Genomic DNA, 20,763 nt, shown 5'->3' on the forward strand with positions numbered 1-20,763 from the left:
TAAAAGAGAAACCTGATATAAACCATGATTTGTGTTAATTTCTTTAATTGGTGCTTGCAGTTCCTCTAACAGGCTGGGTATAAAATTGCTAGACATCTTTAATTAATAGGAGTAAGGGAAAGGAGAAAGAATGTCAAGACCAATGGCAGATAGGAAGTAGGCTTTATTTTTGTTATGAAGAGAGGGTATCATTATTTTGATTTGAAAGAAATGTCCTATATTCTCGAAAGACAGTATTTCTGGTGGTTGCTTGAATTTTATAGTTCAAGAAAATACTAAATATAGAACTTATTAATATCCTAGGGTTTTTTCCCCGTTAGAATCAATTGAACCTTATTTCATCCCTAGCATTAACATCTTTTCAGAAGAGAGTATTGATGAAAATATTGATCTTTTGACAAAATCCATTTCATGGAGTATGTTGATGCTATTTAATTGTTCAGTCATATTAACCAGGCCTTCAAATTATTTTTGTAGCCTAAGAGTTTAAGCCTAAGTGAAATATAAAATTGGAATAGGACTTTTAGTTATCACTATAGTACGTTAAATGGTAAAATGTATTTATCTCCAAAACACCTAGAAAACAGGGATATAGAACATATTCTCTGTTTGTGCATTTAAGCATGTCTTACTTGCAGCTCTTCTCTACTATCCCAACTCACAGCATTTTCTGAACCTTTGCCCCCTATCTCTGTGTAATTCATGTCATCCAATGTAATACTTAGTGTGAACTCTTCTTATACATAGCTTTTCCCTCTCTCCAGAACATCTCAGCTTTTAACAGAGCATACATTTCAAGATTCTGACCAGAGCTGTGAATATTTCCCCCAAAGAAAAACAGAGATGGGTACTATTAAAAATGTTCAAAATTTTGGAATCTCTACATTTGTAACTATCTTAAATAAACTCCTCATGACTGAAGTGTAATAATATAACTAGCATAATTTTATATTAGTGTTAGCCCCAACTAGTAATATAAAAAGTCTTACTTTATAGTGATTTTTCAGGTAATGCTTGATGATGAATGATTGATTAATAAAAAATAAGCCTATGGAAGTAAACACATACACACAGACACACACACACACACACACATGAGAAGCACTCATCTTGATGTTGGTATTTAAAAAGTCCTTAATGAGAACTAAAATGCTATCTATTATAGATTATAATTGTGATTATTTTACATCAACAAGTATTGGCCAAGTAGAAAGAAAGTTGGCATCAATCACAAAAACATAAACTGGACAATGAAACGTTCTTGATATTTACTAGAAAGAGTCCTGGGTGCTTCCATCCTTTGGGAGCTGGTGAAGATCTTCCTTTTCACTTTTTCATGGTTCATTTCCCATGTGACTCAGTCATCTATTTATCATCACACAGGGATGATGATTCCTTACACACAGTGGGTATGCAGTAACTACTATTTACCAACCAAAAGAAGACTTGTAAAACTATACAATGAATTATGAATGAATGGCATCTTTAAACGAGCATATATAGCAGAGGTATAAATCTCAAGGGGGAAAATAATATTAAATTTGGCTGCACTGATGCTTCCAACATTTCCAGTAACCCTGGTGAAACTTTAGTTTTCAATGGCATATTATAATATTACCATAAAACTATAACACATAGGGCAGACTCCTAACTGCTTTTTCCCAGCTACTTTTTTCCTATGGGTTTAAGTATTCTGTTGATGTATTTATTACACGGTAACCATTTTGCAGTTAACTCATGTTCTGAATATCCTGTTAAAAGTGAGTAACTTAACTCAATGCTAGAGAGCCACAGTAGCATTCCTTCATTCCTGCAGTATAATCCTTAATTTGAAATGGAGTTTGATTGTTTTAACTACAAAACATAAAGGAGCCTGCACTACATCAAGACCTTTAATGGGAACTAATGGAAATTTTGGCATAAAATAGTAGAATTAATTAGATCCAGCAATGCACACTGTTTAACTGCTAGACTGCCATTTTACACTGATTTGAAGTCATACATACTTAACAAAAGACATTGGGTTGATTGCACAAAGGAGTTGAACACTCTTTTTACATTCGCTGTGTAAGTTATTATCCACTGTGAAAAGATTATTGACTTTTTTTAAGGAGATATTATGGAGAGAAATGATTGCTACCAGGATGACTGGTAGAATTATGTATGAGATAAGTAATAACTCTAATTTCTCATCTGCTGAATAAATGGCTTTAATTTTAAAATACTAGTTAGTGTATATGAGATTTCTGCTGAATTGAGCAGAATTCTCAAAGCTGGTTTTGAAATGTAATGGACACTGAAAATGAAACATAAAACAAAACCTTTATGTACACCTTTGTTTGATAGTTATATATCCTAAATTGTTAGTGATGTTTTGTATATTTTATTTATGACCTGAAAAAATATTGCACATATATGTGTTATCCTGGATGTTACTAATAGGGTGTAGAAAATGCTCATGCCTCTGGTTCTTATATAAAGATCAATCATACTTATTGATAATTGATGACCATTTAGTTGGTATGGAGACAAAGATCAATTAAATCTATGTAAGCATAAGACTCTAAAAAGTCCTTGTGTGATTTCCCTATAGTGTTTCTTTCCCAGTATTGTGATTTTCTGTAGTAGTATGCCTCAACCTTGCCTGCTTATTGGAACTATCTGAAAATCATGCTGTAAGATACAGATGTGCATCAGAATCAGTGACAGATTACTTCTTTGAAAGCCTGTCTGTGGTTAGTGACCACATACCTGTGAATCAGTATGCACACAGATAGCAACTGCAACACACACATCGGTGTTGACTACTTATCTCTCAGTGATAACCTGTGGTGTGTGTAAAAGTGGATAACTGAAAGAGGGAATTGACCGACAAAGATTAAACTAGTACAGCAGAGAAATGACAACTGAGAAGGGGTACTTATCAACATAAATTAGGGAAATGGTAGTGACAAAAAGGCTGAGGGCATCCCAGAGCAAGTGCTCTGACAAAGTATGTGACATTAAAGGAATTGAAATTTTCATAACGTTGAAAGTGTAGAAGATAAAATGTTGGAAGCGGACTCAAACTTAGGAAGAAGTGTGACAATTCACTAAGGCAGAGCAAAGATGCTCACTCCAGATCACAAGTTATGTGATAAGAAGGCAACCACTGTTCAAACCACACTTGATACATTTTTTTAACTTGTTTTATTTTTTATTTTTTTTAAATTTATATCCAAATTATTTAGCATATAGTGCAACACTGATTTCAGGTGTAGATTCCTTAGTGCCCCTTACCCATTTAGCCCATCCCCCCTCCCACGACCCCTCCCGTAACCCTCAGTTTATTCTCTATGAGTCTCTTCTGTTTTGTCCCCCTGCCTGTTTTTATATTATTTTTGTTTCCCTTCCCTTATGTTGATACATTTTTAACAGAGAAATAATACACTTCCATTCTCAAAGTTTCCAATATTTAAATCAGTGTTTTAATTAATAATTACTGTTACTATTTATATTTCCCTATACATTAATAACTGAGAATAAGAAATAACTGAGAATAATAAGAATAATAATAACTGAGAATAATAATTTTTGATGTTTTAACTATAATTTTTAAGCCACACAAATATCATTTTCCCATTGATATTATAATTTCTTTGCATGGTTTCAGCTTACACAGCCATTTTTATAATCCTGCACTACAATGCAAAGTGAAGACTGCCCATGTCTAGTTAGAAATAGTTCATTAACTAAATAGATGAATGAATGGTAAAATATCTGGGAGAGAATTTATTTATTTATTTATTTATTTATTTACTTATTTACTTATTTTTGAGATAGAGAGCAGGGGAGGGGCAGAGGGAGAGGGAAAGAGAGAATCCCAAGCAGGCTCCACATTGTCAGTGCAGAGCCCAATTAAGGGCTTGATCTCACCATCATGAAATCATGACCTGAGCCAAAACCAAGAGTCAGAGGCTTAACCAACTGAGCCACCCAGGTGACCTTGGGAGAAAATTCTAATGGTAGCATCTTTAAGTACTTCTCAAATCATGTTATTGTCAGTCTTCTACTTCAAGTCCAGGCTAACACTCTGTAAAAGATAAACAAGGTTCCCATTTACTGCTTTTATCTCACTTCTCTGCTCCTGTCAAAAAGTCCTCCTTCATCAACTCACAGTCACTGTGTCTCTTTCACCACATTTCCTTGCTTGTGCCTTTGTTTCTCAGTCCTTCTCCTTCTGCTTACTCCTCCTCACTTTCAAATGTTAGCTGGGGTCTTTTCCTCAGTGAAGGCTTCTAGATGTTTCTGTGTTGTCTTCTTCTCTTTTACAGCCTCACATAGAATTTTTATTTATACTTTCACTTACAGCAGTTACTATAGCTAAAATTTTCCATTTAGTAAAATAATTATTTCACTGAGGCCTGTCTTAAATACTCTAGTTCCTTCATAACAGCTTTCATGTCTGATGTGCAAACTAGGTTCTAAGTATTTGTGCAAAGTTATAGGGCTAGGAGTTGCCCTGTAAAGGATTTTGACCCAGGTCTTTTCTGCTCCATATTCCCAGCTCTTCCTATCATTCCAGGCTGAGTCCTAAAGAAACGACCCCAGAGAGCCCAGTCTATGGCACCATGGAGAAGTTTTCTTCATTAGCACATATTCTTTTCTTCATCCTCTTTATCCTTGGCTGGTTTTAGTTTCAATCCCTTTTAAATTCCCATCTCCTCCTTTTGTCTTCCATTACTATTTCAGTCTGAACAGGAAATTAAAACTGAGGTTCAAGTTTGGCAGGGCACTGTATAATAAATACCCTGTATTTTAATTGTTTATATGCTGGGAATTCTCAGGATCTGAAAATCAATCAACTAAAGCCTTCACTGAAGTAGGACTATCTTGTTAAGCTGTGAAGAAAGCTTGGCTCAAGTTCATCTGTGAGAATGCCCTCATAATACAAAGTTTTAATATAATAGCTCACCTACTAATACATATACCAAGGGTAAAATATATTTTATTTATTAAATCATACATTTCTGCTATTCTTTGTATAATTGGCATAGCAATCAACACTTTGATGGTACTTCTTTTTAAAAAGAAATAAAAATAAAATTAAATTATCTTTAAATCAGTATTTATTTCATATTGCATATTGTTCTAGAAATTGAAATAACTTACACTCAAAGCCAACTACTTAAGAGAGAAGGAAGGATTACATTTGGCTATGTCTGTATGCACATGACATAACACATACTCTTACAAATTCTCCTCCACTCCCACCAAAAACTTCCAGAGTGACAAATAAGCCAAACTCACTTGCCTAGTGATTAAAACCTAGAGTAGAGTATCCCATGAAAAACTCTCCCCTGCCCCCTAACACACAAAATTCCTGGACTTCAGATACGGATCTGAAATTAACAAAATGTGTCACTATTTCTTAGCTTCTTTTTCTGCAGCATTAGTCATACTATTAGTACCTACCTCATAGTATTGTTGCAAAAAGTAATGGAGATGATGTATTTAAGAGCTTAGCATAGAATCTAAAGACCAGAGAAGTGCTCAGTAAATATTAGTATTAGTTATTTATTAAGATGATGCTTGTATTGTTTTCTCCTTTGTATTTTTCCCATTAGTACTATGCCTTCTCCCAGGTGTTTTTCCCCACTTACACTACACCTCTACCTCATCATTTCTAAATGTCTCTAGAACAATTGGTTTTGTTACTCTGAACAATTGGTTTTGATGGAAGCAGGTTGCCAAGATGGTTGTTTCAAAGCAGATATTTCAAAGGGATGAAACTTGGGCATCTGATGAATGTCAGGACATAAGATTCCTTGGGCAGAATCTTTTGGTGATACACACATTTTAAGTGACTACATATAGACTAGTGCTACATACTGGTGAAAGTTAGATCTGGAGGCATTATGCCTTATCTTAAGAGGTTATCAGTCTTAATATCCAAATTAATATGGATCTGTTATAAATATCTTCATACTTAATTTTTTTCTAAGTTTTTATTTTCATTGAAGTCAGGTTTAGAGAGGGTATGGAGAAGGAAGGAACTATCCCACTGAATTTTAATCACTGAGTCCTAATTGAATTCCTGCTCCCAAATTTACTTTTTAAACTCTGTATGTATGTATATTGTGTATGTATGTATGTATGTTTATCAACCTATATCAGAGCTGGAAAACCCATATGGCCTACAGTTAGAACTTAATTCTCTCCATTTATTTATTCATAAATTTTCAGGAAATGAAGCTTTCAAGATTTTGTATTCTCCTATATTCTCATATCTAATATACATTTTTCCAGTTTGCCTCTCTGATCAATGTGTACTTAATGACAGAGATATATTCTACCTTTATTTGATCTAGGAGAATATTAAATAGTTTTAAAGTTTTAAATGATACCCTAGGACATTAGCAGGAAAACTTTTTTTCTCTAAAGGGGCAGATTGTAATTATTGAGGCTTCTTGGGCCATATGGTCTCTGTCACAATTATTCAACTGTACCATTGTAGCATGAAAACAACCACAGACAACATCTAAATAAATTGATGTAGTGGTATCCTAATATAATTTTACATATAGACACTAAAATTTAAATTTTATATAAATTTCATATGTTACAAAATAGCATTCTTGTTTGGATTTTTTTCAACCTTTTTAAATGTAAAAAAAAATCAAAACAAAAAACATTTTTTTTTGCTTCTGGGCCATACAAAAGCAGATGGCTGGCTGGATTTGGCATATGGACCATAGTTGGCCAAACCCTGCCGTAGCATTCTTAGTTACTTTCACCAGAGGGTAATGTTTAAATTTGTTTAGTGAGCACCAAAACCTCATGTACAAAGAGATAACACTCAACCCCAACATGATAAAGAGCATATGACTTCCGCAGTCTACTTGCAAAATTCTTTTGATATCCACAAATGTTTTCAGTGCATTACATTCAATATATATTCCAAAATGGTAAATGGGGCACACATTGTCACTCTCTCAGAAGTGACAAAACTGGTGACTCACTTAGCAACCAACCAGTATAGATTAAGGCAGAGATTTGCCTGGCATGTGAAATACATTTTAAAAGCCCAGAAAGGTTAAAAAAAAAAAAAAAGAAAGAAAGAAAGAAAGAAAACCACACACACACACACACACACACACACACACACACACACACACACAAATATCCCCTCAATGTATTTAAGTCTATAACAAGTGTCAGATAACAAAACAATTAGCATATGTTTTCCAGTGTATGCTATTAGCCAAGTATTTTCGCAAGCCATATTTCATTTGCTTTCTACAGCAACCTACAATGATATCAGTGCAGGAACATACCTAAGCACCCAGATAGCAATCCTCAATTACAATAAAAATAAATCTGATGTTGACAAGACTTAAAACAACCTTGAGAAATTAGCAGTATTCTATTTTATATTGGTCCAAATAGAGGAAAAAATTAAAGGAATGGGATTTCCTTTTATCTCCTCTACTGATCATCCTTATTTCTAAAATATTCCAGTTCTATTATCAGTAAAACAGAAGGAAAGGAATGGCAAAGGGAAGTGTTAGTAAAAACAAAGAACTCCTATCTATTAAGTGCCTAGATTACGCCAAGGACATAATAATATTAATAATAAATGTAGTCTTGGGGCAAAATATCTGGGAGAAAAGGAAAGGGTAATTTTGCCTCCAATCTACACAACACATACTCTTATAAATTCCATCTCTCCCACCTGAAATAGTGTGGAGTATAAGCTTGGTGTGCCCTACTTAGCCCTTACTCTACCAAGCGTATTGTTTAAAGTTCTTATTTTCTCTCTTAACAAACCTATTATAATTACTTACTCTGGAGAAACTGAAGCTCAGAGAAATTAACTTGTTTAAGTTCATGTATCTAATAAAGAATCAGAGACAGGACCTGGGCTAGAACAGACACCACTGTCTCCTAACGTAGATGTTGTCAATTTAGTATTAATTTTATGACAAGAAATTAGACTACAAAATTACTTTACAGCAGTTTGACATGAAAGGATTTTTTATATTATATCCACTTTATATATGATTTTATAATGACCATAGAAATGACATAGCACATTTATATAGTGAAACATTTTTTTGTATTCTTTATCTGAGCTTAAAGAGAAAACAGCTATTGTTGGAGACACATACAAAAAATGTCCACTAATATTTCAATAGTAGGCCCTTTGATATAGCACAGTTCAGTAAGTCTTTTTCCTCTAGCAAGCTAGGGGACCTAAGAGAAAGTTTAACAGTGATAATCAAAAGAACCTGAGAGTTGAACACTGATCCTATTATAGCAAATGATTAGTACAGGTGGACCTTTCTCCATGTTCAATGACTGTTGGTAATCCTTAAATAATCAGGCAGCTGCTAGATAGCAAGAAAATGTCAAGTCGAGCACCTGGGTGTTAAACATTTATACAGGCTTGTAGGCCACTTTTGATCTATCTTCCCAAAATGCCAAATGTCAGTGGCTTCACATAGGTTAGGAGGAAAGCACCTCATTAGAGCATGGCTAGAGTTTGCTTAGCATCAAAGGCACAAAGAATCCTGTACCCTTAGATGCAGGGCGGTTATTTCCCTGTGCGCTGAGCTTGCCAGTATTTTCCCGTAGCCTAGGTCCTCTATTGTCTGTCTGTCTATAAATTACTTTTTTCTTTTTTCTGTTAAAAAAAAAAAAAACAGTCCTATGCCTTTGTTTTCCCAAGCAGAACAATACAAATTACTGTTTAATGGCCTAGGATGCCATTATATAAAGAAGCAGACTGCACTGGCAACTCCAAATTACACTTGAAGTTCTTCAAGGAGTTAATGACTGGTGGCTACTTGCAGTATACGGGGGTAATCATCACAAGATAAGGCAGCATCCTGGCTCACAGGATGTTGTGCAGACAGAAGCATGCTGGCTGATTGCCTTTCCTAACCTTCTGTGTGGTTCTGTTCCCCTCGCTATTGTGCTGCAGATGCAGTAATTAGTTTGCGAAGGGCTTGGGGAAAACGGGTTCACAAGCGAACTCATTTTCTTTTTTTCAAAGAAGCTGCCCAAGTTCATAAGCTGTGGTGAGTGCCTCACTAAAATCAATGTAGAGTTTATAAGGACAAAGAGCATAACACAAAATGAAACTTGATTTTTCCGTCCAATTTAGGGGACAGCAAATTTGATTTAAGAAATAGAATGTCAAGAAAAAGGAATGTCATGTATTAAGTCAAGGGCTCAGAAAAAGAATATATAGCAAAGCCCACGAGGAACCTTTTGATTCTACCATAACTCTGCATGTTGTACACACTCCCAGCTACACAAATTGAAAAGAATTTAAAACAGTCCAAAGAGTAAATATTTCCTCATTTGGTCGCGTATGAACTATTGCTGTTTCTACATCTTAATGATTATAATGAAGTTCAAACTAAGATTGAATCTTTATTTTAGCAACTGGTTATAAGACACAGTTTAAAAAATCATTGGTGTACATATTCAAATAGAATTTGGGGTTGGCCTCAAACTACTCAATCAAAATATCCACCCGTTCTGAAGAGTAGTATCATTTGTTCAATCAAAGATGAAGATGCTCCTGAGGCGATAGTTTCCCCTAAACAAGGTATCCTGGGTCTGTTCTTAATAACTAGGATTTCCAAGTGAGATGAGAAATCGTATCCAAACTTGAACCTTTAGGATGATTACAGGAATTTGCCACTAAAACAAAGGGATTGGTGAGGAGAATTGTCGAGTACATTTTCAGAAATCGCAATGATGTGTATGCAGCCCCAAACATTACTACTGCCATGACATTGCCTATCCGGTGGTGCTAATTTAGCCACATTCATTTTTAATATTTGACTGAAATGTCTGTAAAAGCAGTCATAAAATCAATTTGCAGCAAATTTCCTCCTCACTTACTTGTTTTTACTCTGAATCTCTTTACCTTCACTATACTTGAGGTTACCAATTTTGATGGCACCATCTTTGGCCGGAACATGAGTTAAGAGAGTTCAAGCCTTGGTAAACTGGCTTGTTGTATATTTTGTATATTTACAAAGAGCCCCTTCTTCAACATTTTCTGCAGAGAATCTGGTTATCTCCTACATGTAAACTAAAATATAATCACTGATGGTGTATTCCTGAAGAACTCATCACAGCCCCTTTAGTCACGGCATACCCCCAAAGGTCCACACTTTCATGACTTCTAAACTACAGATTAGTTTGCATTCTTCTATATTTTATATAATGGAATCATATACTCTGTAGTCTTAATATTTGGTTTCTCTCATTCAGTGTAGTATATGTGAGATTCATCCATGTTATTGCATATTATTGTTAATTTATTCTCATTGTTGTATTGGTTTTCAGTATATAGCTATACTGTATTTTACTTATCCAGTTTTCTCTGCTGATGTATATTTGTATTGCTTCCTGCTTCTTACTGTTGTGAGATAATTTGTAGATAATACTGCCATGAGATATTTATTAATTATAATTTTATGTAAAATATTTTAATTGACTTTTCAGCAGTCAACTTTTATACTTTGTCAATCTGAGCTCCCTTACAATTGAGGCAAATAGAAAAATAGTGAAAAACCTATACAACTTTAGTGAGAACATATTTTATTTTATATAAATTCTGGAAAATTTCACTTTCAAATTTAACATCAGTAATAGCTTTGAGTCTAAACAAATGAGCCAAAGTGTATTTTAACATCATATTTTTAAAGGTAAAGTTCATTCTAAATTTAGAAACACTTGCATTTTGCACTTTGGTAATAATGGTCCTTCTGTTAGTTTTGTAAAGGGGAATAATAAAAGCTATTGAACTTTCGTAGGATTCCTAACTTTAAAGAAAAATCCTATAAATATATTATATGTGAAGGTAATACATCAAGAGCTTTGAAATTTGGGATAAAGCTGTAGATCGGTTATTATCATTAAAATGGTTTTCTATATCTGAACAATCTATATTATTCATTTCTATATATCATGTCCTGATTGTGTTTTAAGCCATTTTTTGACCCTACAGCAAATGGGTTTCATTAAAATTTATTACAGCTTTACTAAATATGGGTAGCAATATAAAATATATCCAGACTAAATCACTTGCGGCATTTCCTGTGCCAATCTATTTAAAATAAAAGTAACACCCTTATACTAACTTACTAAAGTATTTTCACTAGGATATTTTTTCTGGCTAACTAATCAGTTTTGGTAAAGCTAATCATTCTTTCCAATACACAATTTCTTTATTTGTAAAATAGGAATGACTACTTCACAAGATTATTTGTGAGCATTTTTCCTAATAATCCCATACAAACACATAGGAAATTATTTTTCTGGGTATATAGTATTTTAACTGTCTTGCGTATCTTCTTACTCAATCTACCATTCTCAGTACCTGACCTTCCAGGTTATTTGGGGGCTCGTGGAGGAGGGGCTTAAAACCACTATAAGATACCACTTTCAAAATAGTTTCTTTTGACCGAAAAAAAAATTGTTTCCTGGAATGATGAGTGTAGATGGTAAAATAAATGCTTTTAATAGTGATGTGGAGCCTATGAACCTTAACTTAGTAAATATTCAGCTGTATGCCGCATGGTGAAAGACAAGAACAAGTGACATGTGAGCCCCTGGAAAAACAGAACTTGGAAGTCTATGCCTTATGGAAAGTTACCTGGAGAGCTGTTTTCTTTATTGTCTCTAGAGAACACGCTTCAAGACCATGAATAAATACTTAAATTTAGAGATCTTCTTTTGGGCTCATTTGCATAGGTAGGACATAAATAAGGGCATCAAGTATTCTACCAAAGATAATTTTGGTAAGACCTTGAAAGATACAAGTAATGAAGTAATAAATGTTAGTAACATTTGTATAATTTGTCACCTACTTGATAAAAGAGATACTGTAGTAATAATTGGGTTCTTCACTTTCCTGCTTACTTTTGAGGCATTCAGAGAAGGCCATTAGCTTTCATCTGATTAACTTGGACATACTTCCTGAGACAAAAGAGATTCCCCTAGATAGTAAAATATCCCTTTCTTTCTACCTACATACTTCCTGGAACAAAAGAGATTCCCCTAGATAATAAAATATCCCTTTCTTTCTACCTAACGAAGAAGAAGAAGAAGAAGAAGAAGAAGAAGAAGAAGAAGAAGAAGAAGAAGAAGAAGAAGAAGGGAGGAAGGAAGAAGAAGGGGAAGAAGAAGAAGAAGAAAGGAGAGAAGGTGGGAGAAGGAAGAAAATACATTCAAAACAACCAAAAAAAACCCTAGTTTTCTGTACTTTTCTTAAATTATTATAGCAGTTTTGCTTAGTGTACTAGGTTTACTTAATTTTTAATTTTCCTGTGCATAATAAATTACATATTTGTGCAGGATCATATATTGTAGGTTATTTTTTTTAATCTTATTTCACAGGCTGGACTCCAGCCTGGACACTGAAAACAAATTTTATCAGTGCTTTTAGCAACTTGCAAGAATATGTACAATGAGTAGGAGGACCATGGTGAGAAGTTGGAGTCACTTTTAGCTAAGTCCTATACAACCATGGCTCTTAAAATTGACAAATGATGGGTTTAAGGGAACTAAAACATGAAGCTATAGGGAAATTATGCATTCGCTTGAAATTCAGATTTTCTGCTCAAGTTTACGGGTGGGCAAGCAGAGTGATGAAATTATATTTATGGGGTGAAGTCTATGTATAAGGAAACATCCTAGTGACATTACTCTTCTGGCAAATATTTACTGATCTCCTATCTTGTGTGGATACAGAGGCGAAGGAGCATGGTGGTCACATTCGCTGGGGAGGCAGTAAAAGTAAACAAATGAGAGACTGATGAGTGCCAACAGTGGCACTGGCTAACGTGGAGGATGAGCCCTAGAGGCGAGTCCCAGAGGTGAGCCTGGCCCTCGACCAGATGATCAAGGGAAGCTTGTCAGAGGGGCCAATTTGAGCTTAGAACCAAATCACAGGAGAGATTTACTCATGTGAGGATCTGAAGGGAGAGAGCATTCTGGGCAGAGTGAGCTGCAGGCAGAACATGGTATGTTTATGGTATAGAAAGAAGGCCAGTGATTTATTGCAGCCTGTTATCTAACAATGATAAGTACACAGACTGAGAAATGATGTCATAAATAACAGCATCCTTATATTAATAATAGTAACAGCTGGTATTTACTGGGGACTTTGTGCTTTGAGGTCAAACTTTTGGCATAAACTACATTGAAAGACAACTATGGTAGGATATTAAAGTTCATGCTTTGAGGGCATACAACCCTTGGATTTGAATCCTGGTTCTGTCAACGATGAGCTTTGCAATTACTGTTAAATTCCTTAATCTCTTTTCACCTTGTCTTACCTTTCTTTAGAATGGGAATAATAATAGGACCTACCTCCAAAGGTTGTTCTGAATATTAAGTACCATAATAATAGCTAACACTTCCTGAGTATTTATCATGAGGCAGTGCCTTAATATGAATTCATTTTCAACCTTGGCAGAATGAAACCTCGTTAGTTTCACATCAGAGCAAATGTTCTTTTTAATAAACAATCTCTGAAGCATTAGTATCAATTCTTTATACGTGCTCACTAGCAAAGTGCTATAGAGAAAAAAAAAACATGAAAACATTTTAAGACCTGATGCACACCAGTGGAGATCAATGAGGATAAATATTGCATTGTGGTTACAGTCCTTTTGGGGGTATAATCCCAAAATATTGTGAGCATTTTGAGAATTGGTGCTGTGGCCTATTCATTTTTAAGCCTCCATATCATAGTATCTGACACACAGTAGGCTCCTAATAAGTGATTGCTGAATGAATAAGTGAACTTTAGAATTTCTGCAGGTGAATCTTTATTTTTATTTGACTTCTTTTTTCTGTTCTTCTCTTGACTCTGTCAGTATAAATGTCTTTCCTTTGCACTTTCATTTTGGCTGTTTCTGCTCCACTTCACTTTTGATTATTTTTTTCCAACTACATGTTCCACTGAACACTTGTACAGCTGGGAATATCTACTCTTCTCTTTAAAGCCTTTGGTTTTACTCCTCCCCTCGAATGCTTTCTTTATATCGTTTAAAATATATCCTGCGACCAAGACATCTTGAAAAGAGAGCTAGGCATCTTTTCTTTTGACCACTGTTTTTACTCTGATTTCTTTATTTCTTTCTTTATCTATGTATACACACATATAGATATTTCATAGCTTTTGAGATACTAATTTTTAGCTATTACTGTAGCCTGGGTCAGAAAAACAGTATATAAGTTCTATTATTTCTTGCTCATAAAGCTTCTTAATTCTACTGACCTACTTCCATATTTGTGTGTGTGTGTGTGTGTGTGTGTGTGTGTGTGTGTGTGTGTGTATGCATGAATGTGTATGTGTGTGAAGTATATTCCAAACTGTTGGCATTTATATCTAAATAAGTATCCTTCATGTCTTACAGACTGAATCTAAATATTTGGCCTGTGGGTCATTTTCTGTTTTCTGCAATCCTGTCTGTTTCCTAAGACACAGTAGAAAGTCTGCCCTAACAGACACTTCTGTTGGTATGCTGGAATATGTAAGAGGGTTAAATCATTTTTTCCCTTCATATTTCTTTAGAGGTGGTGGAGTGTTACACATCTACAAATTGAATCTTTTCTTAATTTACTTCTTGGTCGAACATCTTCAAACTTGGATCTTGCACATCTCCAAACATAGCCTTGGTATCCTAAATTAAAGTCCCCCTCTATATTTCTTTTTCATTTACAGACCAAAGAAAGAGCCCCTGTCCCTCCCTTGATGTGAAATCAATTTCCTTCTTTGTATTGAAGCTTGTTTCTCTTGTACTAAGATTACATCTAGTCTTCTTCCTCTAGCTGTCTGTGTTCTTAATGCATTACATGGTTCTGCTTGAAGGTCTGCTTTTTCTATATCTGGGTGATTTTAATTAGTCCTTTGAAGTTTCTTTTGAAATCCTCTTCCCTTTCCCTTTTGATTATTTACTGTCTACAATTTTCCTTATCACACTCTCTATGTTAATTATTTTCTATATTATTATTTCTTCTAGAATTTTAATTCTAGTTATCAGGGCATTGGTCTGGTTATTTTCTGTGTGTGTGTGTGAGTGTGTGTGTGTGTGTGTGTGTGTGTGTGTGTGTGTGCATATCCATGGTGTAGTTACATGCATACACACAAATGCATTTTTCCCCTTTTAAAATTTTTCTCCACTTTCCTCTGGAAGCAGAAATGAGTCCCTATTCTTTCACAAGGACCCCTGAAAACCCAAGGAATAAACAAATGTTCTCCAAATAATGTGGTAAATTCTGTGGAACAGAGACCTATAAAAAAAGTAGATTATAGCAAACCCTAGCCGGTCAAGTTTTTGAAAAGAAGGTTCCTTGGATTTTGTTTTAAAAGTTGAATAGGAGTTTGCCAGAAAACATGAATAGAAATGAAACATTTTAGAAATAGTGACTTTAAAAGTATCTTCATCTTCTGAAAGAAAGCACCTCAAATTCTCAGAGATGCCAGCCAAAATGGTTAGCATATTTACCATTTAAAATTACACAGAACGGGGGTGCATGGGTGGCTCGGTGGCTCAGTCGATTAAGTGTCCAACCTGGGCTCAGGACATAATCTCATGGTTCATGAGTTCCAGCCCCCAGTAGAGCTCTGTGCTGACAGCTCGGAGCCTGGAACCTGATTTTGATTCTGTGTCTCCCTCTCTCTCTGCCCCTCCTTCACTCGCTCTCTCTCTCTCTCTCTCTCTCAAAAATAAATAAACTTAAGAAAAATAAAACTACACAGTAGGATAAATAAATAAATAAATAAATAAATAAATAAATAAATAAATCTATCTACATAGTAGATTTCCCAGCAACATTTAATGGGTAAGAGCTTTAGTCTACAATACAGAAAATTGTGGTTAAGGTATCACATCTGGTACTCAAATGATCAAATTTGTCTGTGACCTACCTCTCTTGACATTTGCCTTGCCTGTGCTTCTATTATATATATTTATATATTAATTTATATATTAATATACAGGCATATGATTTATAATATATACATATATAGTATACATACATTAATATATATACATATATGATTTATGGTAACATTGTGTGTCAACTCTACTCAAATAAAAACTAGAAGGAAGCCCTGGGTGGCCAGTTGGTTAAGTGTCCGACTCTTTTGATTTTGGCTCAGGTCATGATCTCAGGGTCCTGAGTCCTAAGGTCAAGTCCCACCTGGGACTCCACACTGGGTGTGGAGCCTGCTTAAGATTCTTTCTCTCATTCCCCTTCCTACTGCCCCTGCCCCACTCATGCACACTATCTCTCAAAAAATAATCATAAAATAAATAAATAAAAATAATAATAAATGACCCATCTTTAAAAACTGGGCAAGCAGTTTTTTTAAAACTTCTGGTTACAAGGGAATTACACTGATTTATTTTATTTATGGCAATTTTAAAAGATTAGTCTCATATATGGTGGATGTGAAATAGTTGTATATGCTGTCATTCAGTTTTATTGTAGAGTGATAGATCTGAGTTCTTTGTAAATGAATTTTTGTTAAATTATATTTTTTCTCAGGATGTCAGGAACAGGATCCTTTATATTAGTCTTAACTTGCAGATTTTTGCTTGTAATTCAAGTTGGAGTTGAGGCTTCTGTAACAAATTAGTTCTCAGCATTGGTATTTTTATTTCCTACTGTGTTCATACATGAAAATAACTTATAAACACATCCCTTTTAAAATTCTTATTTTCCATTAAATGAACAATTTCAGCTGTCTTCATTTATTGACAGGCCACAATGTGGAAGACTCCCTATAGATATGTTCACTAATAAGAACACCTACTAAAGGATTTTATTTGCCACCTACTTCAAAACTTCATAACTAACAAAAATTTGAAAATTCCCTCATCATCTTTTGATTCTGTGAATTCCTGGTATGAATTTACTAGAGAAGTAGAGTGAGTTCTGTGTGTGTTTATACTCTTTTAAATGACATCACAATGATGGGGTGCCTGGGTGGCTCAGTTGGTCAAATGTCCCACCTCAGCTCAAAGCATATTCTCATGGTTTGCGAGTTCGAGCTCCCTGCCGGGCTCTGTGCTGACAGCTCAGAGGCTGGAGCCTGATTTGGATTCTGTGTGTGTGTGTGTGTGTGTGTGTGTGTGTGTGTGTGTCTGTCCCTCCCCTGTTCCCACTCCCTCCCTCCCTCAAAAATAAATAAACATTAAAAATTTTTAAAAATAATGTTACAATGAAGAATATTCATAACAAACAGGTGGTGTACCTTCAGTCCTATTGTAAAGAGGCACTCATGACATATTTTTTTTTAATCTCTGATATGGTTTATGGGGTGCCTGAGTGGCTCAGTCAGTTGAGTGACCAACTTTAGCTCAGGTCATGACCTCATGGTTCGTCATTTCGAGCCCCGTGTTGTCTCACTGCTGTCAGTGCAGAGCTTGCTTCAGATCCTCTGTCCTCCTCTCTCTCTGCACCTCCCCCACTTGTGCTCTCTCTCTCTCTCTGAGATATATAAAGCATCAAAAAAATCTCTGATATGGCTTAAAAATATAATGAGTGAAAACCGATTATATGTATTCTGAAGGGGTTTTTCCTATTTTAAACAATCTAATATACAAGAAATATGTAAATAATTGAGCAGATAAATTATGATGATGTTCCAATCATTTGTATTAGAAAGGAATGAGTAATGAGTCTGGGTATGGAAGGTAGAGCCGAAGTGGCCAAGTACGTCATTATATTGTAAGTGATTAGGGAATGAAGAACTTAGTGGAAAGAGTGGAAAATTAATATGGAAGTAACGATACAGGGTATCGTAAAAGACCACTAATGTCAGCCACATTTCCCTGGTGGGATCCTGGCTCTCCCAATGATCACCTTGTGAGAGTAGACACTATCCTCTCTAAAGAACAATTTGTTTAGAGAAAATAAAACATGTGCTGAATGAACGAACGAATGAATGAACAAATGAATGAAATGCTTTATTAGTTTCTCATGGTGCTTAATACATGATCACATACATCTATTTAGACATCTATTCTCTCAAACCCCACTTGGGACCCCTTTTTATTATTCCATTTTTGCTCATCATTGTTTCTGCTTTAAAAAAATAGAGAGGAGGGGGCGCCTGAGTGGCTCAGTCGGTTGGGCGTCCGACTTGGGCTCAGGTCATGATCTCACCGTTCGTGAGTAGGAGCCCCGTGTTGGGCCCTGGGCTGACAGCTCAGAGCCTGGAACTCGCTTCAGATTCTGTGTCTCCCTCTGCTGCTTGCACTCTGTCTCTCGCATTGTCTCAAAAATAAATAAACATTAATTTTTTTTTTTTTTAAGTAGAGAGGAGGTATTCTTTTTAAATCAACTTATATCCTTTTTTTTTACAACATAAGGATAGAGTGAAGAATTAAGAAAAATAATAAAAAAACAATTCAATTAAGGAAAGTAGAGGAAAGATATGAGAACATATAAAATGAAGACCAATGAACAGTTAGGATGCCTTTTGATATTATTTCAGAGAGAAGTAATTAAATCTAGAATCATGGAGAATACATTGGAATTAGGAAGAGAGGGATATATTTGAGGGATATTATTATGCAATACTCATAATAAAGTGAATTGTCAGTACAATATAACTGACAGGATTTAGAGTTCAAACTATGAGATTTTTAAGATGACTCCAAGAGCATGGTTGAACTGAAAGATTAAAAAGGTATCAGTCGTGAGAACTGCAGAGTCATACAGAACAAAAAGGGTGATGGAAACTAGGACTATTTAGTTTTAGTCATTAAATAACATTGGAGAGTAGAGGAAGATACCAAGTACTATTCTAATATTGTTTTAGAAATAAGAGTGCTTATTGAGTCAAAGGTACTCAATAACTGACAAAGCTGACAAAGGTACTCAACTGACAAAGCTCACATAATCAGGGCACATTCAGGACCCCAGACTAAATTTTTTGATTATTTATAGTCTAGAATGACTTTCTATCAGACCACAGTTACTTTCCAGTATTAAATTGTGGGTGAAAGAAGAATATCAGACATAACAAATATGAGATATAAAGATAACACAGATGACATTTAGGGAAAGTAGCTGCATTAGAGGAAGACATTTGGATATTTCTGTATAGAAATAAAGCATTTTTCAGATGTGATCTTCAAGAGAAGCATAAAGAGAGAAAGATATCCAGCTATAAGATAAGCCTTAGGCCACAATCATATCTTGAAAGTAAAAGGAGGAAGACTAAATACCTACCACAGACACTGTTTATAGGGATTAAAGACTATTGAATATTATCATTCAGCTCAGTATTTGGCATGCAGTTTTTATGTGTCATACTTTATGCAACGTTACTCAGGAATGGTGAAAAATTCACCTGAGGACAAAAAATAGTCTAATAAGCTTTAAAAATTCCATTTTGTGTGTATATCAAAAAACCAGCATTCTGAAATTAAGAAAGGTTTTTGTTATTTCTTTCTTTCTTTCTTTAGTTTATTTTGAGAGAGAGAGCGGGCTGGGGCAGCGAGAGAGAGAGAGAGAGAGAGAGAGAGATTGAGAATCCCAAGCAGGCTCTGTACTGTCAACATGGAGCCAAACCAACAGGGACTCAGATTCACAAACTGTGAGATCATGACCTGAGCCGAAACCAAGAGTTGGATACTAAACCAACAGAGCTACCCAGGTGCCTCTGAAATTAAGAAAGGTATTAAGAGATAAAGCATTACTATTTGGGGAGGGCAGAGAAATTTCTTCTAAGACTAAACTATTTAACGACAGTTTGTGAGATGAGGATAATTTGGTTGTTTATTAATAAGATGCAAGTTACTTCCCTAATGAACCATTTTAATCAGTGATCTATCAGTTAATCAGTGTTAATCAGCATTTCATTACTAAATAAGGACTTCGTGATGAGGTGGACAAACTCATAGTGTTGCATGACTAATAAGTAGACATCATTTTTTTTCTAGAAGATTTTTATTATCTTAAAGTCTATAATATTCAAAGTTTGAGAAAAGACTATATATAGGCTAGCTGAATCCAGTGGCTTCACGAGAGGAGTGTAGCATTTGTGATCAGATGTTTCTGGGATGCACATCATCGTTGGCAAATGTGCAGCTTCTCCAAGTAGAAGAACCTGGAAAAAGTGCTCGTATTGTTTATTTTAGGTTGAAAAAAAAAATAGTCACTGAGAATTCTTTCTTTTGTGTTGGTTCTTGTTCCATTTTCTTATCAACAAAACAATATTGCTTATGTAAGATCTTAAAACTGATGGAATTCTTGAATGTTGAGATAAAATCAAACAGCTCTTGAAAAGTAGTCCTGCAACCATTCCCTTTGCTTGTCAGAGCATATCTGGAACATGGGATTTCGTTTTGAGTGTCATGTTGTAAATTTTGGTTGAGTTGTACCTCATCCAGATTCTTTGCAATCAACTCGCCTACATCTACCAGTTTTGATGAATTGTTACCTATGTAGACACTTTCAACTCCAACCCTGGCTTTTCCGCCCTGGAAAACCAAATATCAATCATTGTCATATCAAGAAAAAAAAAGAGGCAGATTGTGCTGGATTTTAGAGATTTTTATCTTTATACCTATTCTCCAGACTGCTTGCCTAGCATTTTGTAGTTACTGGTATTTTTGTTTCAGGAATCTAGATAGTATTCAAAGACTTTTTTCCTAAACAAATTTATTTTATGTTGAATTACCTGCATCATTATTTCTTTTTTAGTGTATATTTTGCCTATACAGTTTTATT

This window comes from Panthera tigris, chromosome C2, assembly GCF_018350195.1.
Source record: "Panthera tigris isolate Pti1 chromosome C2, P.tigris_Pti1_mat1.1, whole genome shotgun sequence".
Classification (NCBI taxonomy): Eukaryota; Metazoa; Chordata; class Mammalia; order Carnivora; family Felidae; genus Panthera; species Panthera tigris.